The following is an 8,996-nucleotide window of genomic DNA, read 5'->3' on the forward strand; positions in this document are numbered from 1 at the left end:
GCCCCTTTCTGGGCTGGACTAGCAGCAGGAGACTGCAAGAAACTCCTCCAAAACTCTCGGCAATATACTCGTCAGAAAACACCTCACTAGTTCGAGGTGTTTTTTGACGTGTCCCCATTGCTTTCAATGCGGTTTTGGACGCGGAAACCGCATCAAGAAGGGTCATGTCCCTTCTTTTTGCCGCGAGGCGTTTTTTTACTCGCGGTAAAAAAACGCCTCCGTCTCCCATTGAAATCAATGGGAGTCATTTTGGGTCGTTTTTGGCGCGTTTTCCGACGCGTTTTCCGCGTCAAAAAACGTGTCAAAAAACTCCGTGTGAACAGGCCCTAAAGCGGAACGCTGGAGGGGAGAAGAACGAAGCCACAGGACAGGGGTGACTGGTGAGTACACAGATTAAAGTATTTAGTGCCTGGGAACACTAGCATTTATAAAATCATAAAATAAATTACATTATTTTATGGTTTTCAGAAAATATTGTGTCTCCAGGCACATTCTTTTTGCAGCTCTCCATCTCCCCCGTGCCCCTCCCCCCTCTCTGGACTGCTGTAACTTCTGGCAGGAGAGGGATATTAGTGGTAATAAAAAATACCCACACTTCGCCATTAAACATCTATCTATCTATCTATCTATCTATCTATCTATCTAATCTATCTACAAAAATAGAATCCTGCAGCACAGGCTTAAATGAAAGAGGGTGCAAGCCTTAGGGAACAGATCACTGTCCCTATAGACAAAAAGCAGTAAATAGAACAGACACGAAGCAGCTGAGCGCTCACACGAATGCTTCAGCGTCTTCGTTTTAGCGATTGGTGGGGGTCTTAGTGCTCGGAATCCCACCAATGCAAACTTCTGACATGTCACTATGACACGTCAGAACAGTGGCGTAGCTATAGGGGTCGCAGAAGTCGCAGTTGCGACCGGGCCCCTAAGCCTGAGGGGCCCACGGGCCCCCCTCGCCACACTTAGAGTGTCCGTATCATTGCTTCTTAGATAAAATCGATCTTTACACAGCGCAGGTGCAGCAGCGTGTGTAATCCCCCTCCCTTCTTGTGCTCTGAGGCACTGGATTGGAGGAGACGGGAGGAGGAGTCTAGATACACACACTGCCGCTCGCTGTGTAAGGAGAAGCTCATGTCTTATCACAGCTCGTTTCCCCCACATCCATGTGAGTTCTGGACAGGCGTTACTCATACAGTTACATGGTCTTTCTTTAGTGGCTTTCCCTATACTATTTGATCTTTGCTGTCTCTCTCTGTTCTTTCTATCCTGCAAATAGAGGACAGAACGGGAGGATTCAGCAGTGAGAGCAGCGCAGACAGGACACTGATAACAGGTTACTGAGGGTCATAATTCATTACAGGTCAGCTCCAGCCTCCAGTTATCGGGAAGACACTGATAAGGGGGCTAGAGGTTACTGTGGGTCATGATTGCACATTACTGGAGGTCTGGAGCTGTGCTGTAATGTGAAGCACACAGCTCTGCTATGCCAGTGTTTATTGGAAGCTATAGATAATAAAGAGGCTGCTCCTACAGATTTGTTAGATAATATCTAGTATTAGTAGGCATTTTCTTAAGTTTTTTTTTTTTTTACAGAATCATAAATTATCACCTATCCTTACGATAAGTGATCATTTTGTTATCGCTGGGACTCACTGGCGTAGCTATAGGGGTCGCAGTGGTCGCAATTGCGACCGGGCCCCGAAGCCAGGGGGGCCCACAGCCCCCGCACCACATCAATAAAAAGTTACTATAGTAACTCGGGCCGCGGGCCCATTACTATAGTAACAGACTGTACTTACCTTCCTGGTTCCGGATCGCAGCAGAGGTCCTGACGTCATGCGCTGTGCGCAGCGCATGACGTCACAGCGCTATGCGCCGCACACAGCATCGAGAGGACAGAACTTCTGCCGCGGCTGAAGAGGAAGGTAAGGTTAGCTCTGACAGGCGGGGTCCGACTCCCGGGACCTGCCATTCAGCTGTTTTGAAGGGGCCGCAGCACTCGTACTAGAGCTGCTTCCCCTTCATTCCGGTCACACTGTGAATCGGTGTCAGAGATTCACAGTGTGAGCGAGTAGTGAAATGAAGGGGAAGCAGCTGTCGTACGAGTGCTGCGGCCCCTTCAAAACATGTGATTGGCGGGTCCCGGGAGACGGACCCCGACACATCAGCTATTGATGGCCTATCCTGAGGATATATCCAAAGCAGAAAATTACCACAGCACTGGACCACAAGTGGGTGCACGCCTCAATAGGACCGGATCCGCGGTCCCCAATATCAGATAGACAAAATAGACGAGGAGACAGCACTTCACATGCTTGAGAAAGGTCCTGCTGGACTGAAACGTCGCACGGGTGATTAAAAAGCTGACATATGTTGGAAGTGCTGTCTCCTCGTCTATTTTGTCTATCCTGAGGATAGGCCATCAATGTTTAGGGACTGCACAACCCCTAAGCCTACGATGTAGCAGGCTTAGGGGGCCCATGAGACAGGATCTCAGATTGTGTGATCCTGTCTGCTGGGCACTGTATATAAGCGTACCACATTGTAGGTTTAGATACAGGGCCCCAGCACACAGTAATCTTATACTGTATAACATTACTGTCTGCTGGACCCTGTATCTAAGCCTACGTTGTGGTAGGATTAGATACACGGTCCCACAGACAGTATCACACATGGGCCCTGTATCTAAGCCTAACACATGTGTTACTAATCGTTTTTCTTGTGTGTTTTCTTACAGGTTCGGTCGTTGGACTACGTCGGATTCCAGGACTACTTCGATGACGGCTTTTTTATTTATGATCAATAAAATGGTTAATGACGGTTGTGTGTTTTTTTTTTTTTTATTTCAATAAAATATTTTTTCTATGTCTTTGTGGTGTTTTTTTTAACTATATTACTACCGCCTTAGTAATGGCCGCCGGCTGATTGACAGCATCCTTTGCTAAGGCGGGGCTTAGTGTTAGCCGGTGCAGAGGCGAACACTAACCCCCTTTATTACCCCGGTACCCACCGCCACCAGGGGTGCTGGGAAGAGCCGGGTACGATCCTGTACTTGACCATCTGTAGTGATGGTCGGCCACTAGGGTGGCCGCAGGCTGGTAGTATCAGGAGGGGAAAGGCCAGATACAGTGGCCCTTCCCACCCTGGTAATGCTAGGCTGCTGCTGCTTTATTGTATCTGTCTGGTTATGAAAAATGGGGACCCCGCGTCATTTAAAAAAAATAAAATAAAAAATAATTGAAAAGAACGATGTCGGGTCCCCCCCCAATTTTCATAACCAGCCAGATACAACACAGCAGCAGCAGGCAGCATTACCAGGGTGGTAGGTGCTATTGTTTTTGGCCTTCCCCAGCCTAATACTACCAGCCTGCGGCCACCCCGGTGCCTGCCCGTCACTACAGATGGACGGGTACTGGTTCGTACTCGGCTCTTCCCAGCACCCCTGGTGGCGGTGGGTACCGGGGTAATAATGGGGGTTAGTGTTAGCCTCTGCACCGGCTAACATTAAGCCCCGCCTCAGTAATGGAGGTTGTCAATCAGCCAGCGGCCATTACTAAGGCGGTGATAATAAAGTTTAAAAAGGTACAAGCACATAGAAAAAATATTTTATTGAAATAAAAAAACAACCCCCATTAACCATTTTATTGAGAATAAAAAAACGCTGTCATTGAAGTCCTCGTATCCGAAGTCCAACAACCGAACCTGTAAAAAAACACAAACACACAAAAATAATCAGTAACACTTAAAGAAGCAAAATTATTATTCTTACCTTTCCTGGGTCCAGCGCTGGAGCTGCAATGTCAGCGAGCTGAGCCCTGTATCTAATCCAATCATGTGTGATACTGTCTGCTGGGCCCTGTATCTAATCCTATCATGTGTGATACTGCCTTCTGAGCCACTGTATCTAATCCTATCATGTGTGATACTGTCTGCTCAGCCACTGTATCTAATCCTATCATGTGTGATACTGTCTGCTCAGCCACTGTATCTAATCCTATCATGTGTGATACGGTCTGCTCAGCCACTGTATCTAATCCGATCATGTGTGATACTGTCTGCTGAGCCAATGTATCTAATCCTATCCCTAGTTTATAGGGTCGTAGTGGTATAGATATGCTATGCTGTCTCCTATACACAAATTTTTTTTGGGGGGCGGACACATATATATTGGGGCTATTTCCCCTGCCATTTGAAGCCCTTAGTGACGCCCCTGGCTGCTAGTAAACCGAGCAATGCCCCAAATTGTGGCAATGGTCACAGTGACTGATATAATAAACCAGAAAGAGAAGAAAAGTCACGACCAAGTATTTGCAAAATTACAAACAATCTTTATTTCAGTCAAAAATACACAGAAAACACATTACAACTATACACAGTAAAAAGAATGAACCCTCATAAAGAGATGGAATCCGAACATAAAAGCAGCCTGGTCCCCCAGATGTTAAAATGGTCCCACAAAGAGCATAAATCAATATTATTAAGCAGGTGCTAAGCATAGTACATTTGCACAGATAGATACCTAAAAAAATATACATGCAAAGTGCAGTCATAGGCAAACTAATGAGCAGTATACCTACACCTACGTAGTGGAAAATGAGCAGGAGATCAGAACCGGGAGGGGAGACCGCTGCCAGACCCGACGCGCGTTTCGCTGGTGCTTCGTCAGGGGTGATTGTGCTAGTGCTGCATTGGTGAGTCACTTAGGAGACCCAGCGATGCAGCTGAAAGTTGCGGACCGTCGGCCATGAGAAGATTGCGGGGGGAGGGGGCCCAATAAGAACTTTTGCATCGGGGCCCATGAGCCTTTAGCTACGCCCCTGCGTCAGAAGTTTGTTAAACGTTTACCAAACACTTTAAGTATAAAAATGCCTAAATGGATGCTCCATATGGAGTTAAAAGGGTTATCCAGTCCCTAAAAATTCATGACCTATCCTCAGGATAGGCCATCAAAAGATGATGGGTCGGGTTCCGACTTCCGGGACCCCCTGCCGATCAGCATTTTTGAAGGGTTCGTACGAGTATTCAGTATTGCCGCCGTCTAACATTGAAGTGAATTGGGAGAACAGGCTGAAATACCTGTGAATCACCGCTGCATCTGTGTCGGAGATTCACAGTGAGCAAGAAAAAAACGAAGGGGAAGCAGTGCTCGTACGAGCACTGCGGTCCCTTCAAAACAGCTGATCGGCGGGGGTCGCAGGAGTCGGACCCCGAGCCATTAGCTATTGATGGCCTATCCTGTGAATAGGCCATCAATTTTTAGGGATTGCAAAACCCCTTTAAAGGGGTTTTCCCACAACCACATGTATCCCCTATCCACAGAATAGAGGATACATGTGTGTTCGCTGAGGGTCTGACCACTGGGAATCCCAGCGATGAGATCGGGGGACCGAAATTCCCCCGAAGTGCTCCATGAGAATGGAGCACTAGTGCACTTGCTCGACCATTGCTTTATTAATTTCTATGGAGCTGCCGGAGATAGTGGTCCCCTAAGTCCCTAGAAATGAATGGACCGCTGGCCACTTCGGCGGACTTTCAATCTCCAGTTCTCATCTCTGGGGGCCCCAGTGGTCGGACCCCCAGCGATCACACATGTATCCCCTATCCTGTGGATAGGGGATACATGTGTTTGTGGGGAAAACCCTTTTAATTTGTAATATATGACATTTCAGAAGTTCAGTGATGTCTAGTTTCTATTGCATCGCAGGGAAGAAGACTGCTGGAGGTGAGTATAATATTTTTTATTTTTCAAATTACTAACTTTATTTTCATTTTTTTTGTTTTGCAGGTTCCGCTGGACCGTTTTAACTAGGTCGTAGATTCGTTGTCCTACTTCGATGATCTACGTATTTTTTTTATGTGGGGAAGTTCTAATTTCAATAAAAAAATATTTTCTTACGTGTCTGTGTTTTCTTTAATACTTTAATAGCGCCTTAGTAATGGCAGCAGTCTGATTGACAACGTCCATTACTAAGGTGGGGCTTAATGTTTGCTAGTAAAATGGCTGCAACTAACCTCCCATTATTACCCCTGTACCCACCGCCACCAGGGGTGCTGGGAAGAGCCGGGTGCGATCCAGTACCAGACCAACTGTAGTGATGGTCAGGCACTGGGCAGCAGCAGGCTGGTATTATGAGGCTGGAAAGGGCCAAAAACCTTGGCCTTTCCCACCCTTGTAATGTTTTTTTTTCAGTGATTGGTGAGGATCACCTATCTCACAGGGATGTATTAGGTCAGGGAGACCACATTGGTGTGCACCACCAAGCAAAGCTAAATTGAGTCAGGAATTGGGGAAGGGGGAAATAATGTGGTCTGTGGGTAAATTAATAATTAACTTTTATTGATCTGCATTAAAATTGTTTAAAATCCAATGGTGCAAACTGGTATGTGTGAGTGACCCCCAAACTCACATACCCTTGGCCACAAATTATGTAGTGAGGTATTGTATTAAATGATTGTGCTGTCAAACACAATCATTTAATACAATACCTCACTACATAATTTGTGGCCAAGGGTATGTGAGTTTGCGGGTCACTCACACATACCAGTTTGCACCATTGGATTTTAAACAATTTTAATGCAGATCAATAAAAGTAAATTATTAATTTACCCACAGACCACATTCTTTCCCCCTTCCCCAATTCCTGACTCAATTTAGTTTTTTTTTCATGTTTTCATTTTTTTCTAATAATAAAGGAGTTGATCAGGGAAACAGGGCAAGTGTTGTTTTTATTATTTATTTATTATTTATATATTTTTCTTTCACATTTTTTTTTACAATTTTTTACTTTTTCTTTTACACTGACCTGGGAGCATGAAGATCTGGTCTTCTGATCCCCGGTACAATACAATACTTATGTAGTGCAGTGTATTGTAACTGTCATTCATCAACTGACAGTTAGTGTATTAGGTCCTGCCGTACCTGTTCAACCAGGAAGCCTAGCAACGGCTTCCTGGTAACCCGGGGTTACAGAGGGAGCGCCCTCTGTAAACCACTTCAATGCGGCGGACGTCATTGACAGCCGCATTGAAGGGGTTAAATTGCTGCGATCGGCGGTAACAGCCATTGCAGCGGCATGTCAGCTGTGTATAACAGCTGACAGCCGCTGAAGATAAAGCGCGCACAGCTCCTGTGCTCGCTTTATCTGCAGGGCGTGACTATACGCCCGTGTGCGGGAACTCACTTGGTTTCTGGACGTACAGTCACGCCCAATCGCTGGAAGGGGTTAAGAACTTTAAGGTGTAACCCATCTGGTCCCGGGGCCTTGTGTACATTTATTTTGTTTAATTTAGCTTGCACCATCTCTACATTCATCCAATTCAGTATATTAACTGATATATTAACAACATTTGCTCTTTCTTCTGTTGTATATACAGAGCTAAAGAACCCATTTAGTAACTCTGCCTTCTCTTGATCCCCTGTGACCAACTCCCCATTACCACTATCTAGGGGTTCTACATGTTCAGACCTTGGCTTTTTTGCATTTATATACTTGAAGAATTTTTTGGGATTTATTTTACTATCCTTGGCCACCTGCCTTTTATTTTGTATTTTTGCTGATTTTATTACCTTTTTACAACTTTTATTAAGCTGTTTATAATTTACAAAGGCTACAGCTGTACCCTCAGATTTCTATTTTTCAAATGCCCTTTTTTTGTCATGTATTGCCTTTTTTACAGAAGTTGATTCCCCTTGATTAAGGGACAGCAGTGAAGCCCGGTTCTTCAAACACTGTACAGAAAGTCTCTAGAAACAGTTGTAAATCAGAGCATTCCGGACCCTCTCGTTCCAATATGGGGTTCGCTCATGCCAGGGCTTTGCCAGAGAGGAGGGAGATAATAAAAGCAATAATGGCCTCATCAGAGGGGAAGAGATGAGTTCGTAACTTGAAGTGGATCGTACACTGGTTGATGAAGCCGCTACAGGTTTTAAGATTCCCATCGTAGCGGGGAGGTGGAGGCAATGAAATTGCAGAATCAGGACAGGCAGTAGGGTTAGACGGTGGTGGAGTAGCAGAAGCAGCCATAGGAGGCACAGAAGGAAGATCCAAACAGGTAATTATGGAGTTTACAGCCTGTAGGAGCTGATTCTGGCGTGCACGGAGGTCACGCATGTCCGCTTGCAACTTCTGAATTGCGGTTTTCGGTTAACCAGTGGGATCCATTGCCCGAGCGTACTGTTATGACTATGGGGTATGTACCGGAATATGTACCGGAGTAGCAGCTGGCCAAGCAATATTCAAAGATAGTCTTTAGGACAAGTGTACCTGGATAGATTTGGCAGACACTTGGCTTGGCAGACACTTGGCACAGATAACACTCGACTCCGACATTAGACTTCGCACTGGAACAAACATAATTACTGGATACAGGATACGGGAACACAGCATACAGGATACAACTAAGGGACCATTTGTAAACGAACATGGGAAGACACAACAATGATCAGGCATTGTGGAAATGGGCAGAGTCCTTTTTATAATCCAGGGTGCGTTGGGATTGGGCAGGGAGTATTTTACAGATGCGTGCGCTGGTCCTTTAGAGACACCCTAGGAGAAACAGTGGAGCAGTGCAACCGCGTGTGCTGGCCTCTCTGGGAAGGGAGACGCCGGCTAGAGTTCATTGGTCTGCGGTCGCGGCCGCTGTAGGGTAAGTGATGCCGGTAATGGCGGTCCGTAACCATGGCCATTACAGTACTGATCTTTGGTTTGGTTCTGTATTTATGTACTGATCTTGGTTCTGGTTCTGTATTTATGTATTGATATTGTTCTGGTTCTGTATTTATGTACTGATCTTGGTTCTGGTGCTGTATTTATGTACTGAGCTTGGTTCTGGTGCTTTATTTATGTACTGAGCTTGGTTCTTGTGCTGTATTCATGTACTGAGCTTGGTTCTTGTGCTGTATTCATGTACTGAACTTAAATTTATCACAGTATGTATGCATTAAGCTTGAATCTGATATTGTATTTGTACACAAAATTTTTGTATTTGGAGGTCGT

At 45.6% G+C, this 8,996-nt stretch overlaps 1 long non-coding RNA gene across 1 annotated transcript; it reads left to right on the forward strand.

Moving 5' to 3' along the window:
• Positions 1-751: 751 nt before the first annotated feature.
• LOC142740589 (uncharacterized) lies at positions 752-5,895 on the forward strand. The gene is made up of 2 exons (XR_012880795.1): positions 752-1,165; positions 5,786-5,895. It is a non-coding gene; the product is annotated as an uncharacterized LOC142740589 (long non-coding RNA).
• Positions 5,896-8,996: the final 3,101 nt, after the last annotated feature.

The sequence above is a fragment of the Rhinoderma darwinii genome, chromosome 2, assembly GCF_050947455.1.
Source record: "Rhinoderma darwinii isolate aRhiDar2 chromosome 2, aRhiDar2.hap1, whole genome shotgun sequence".
NCBI classification, from domain to species: domain Eukaryota; kingdom Metazoa; phylum Chordata; class Amphibia; order Anura; family Rhinodermatidae; genus Rhinoderma; species Rhinoderma darwinii.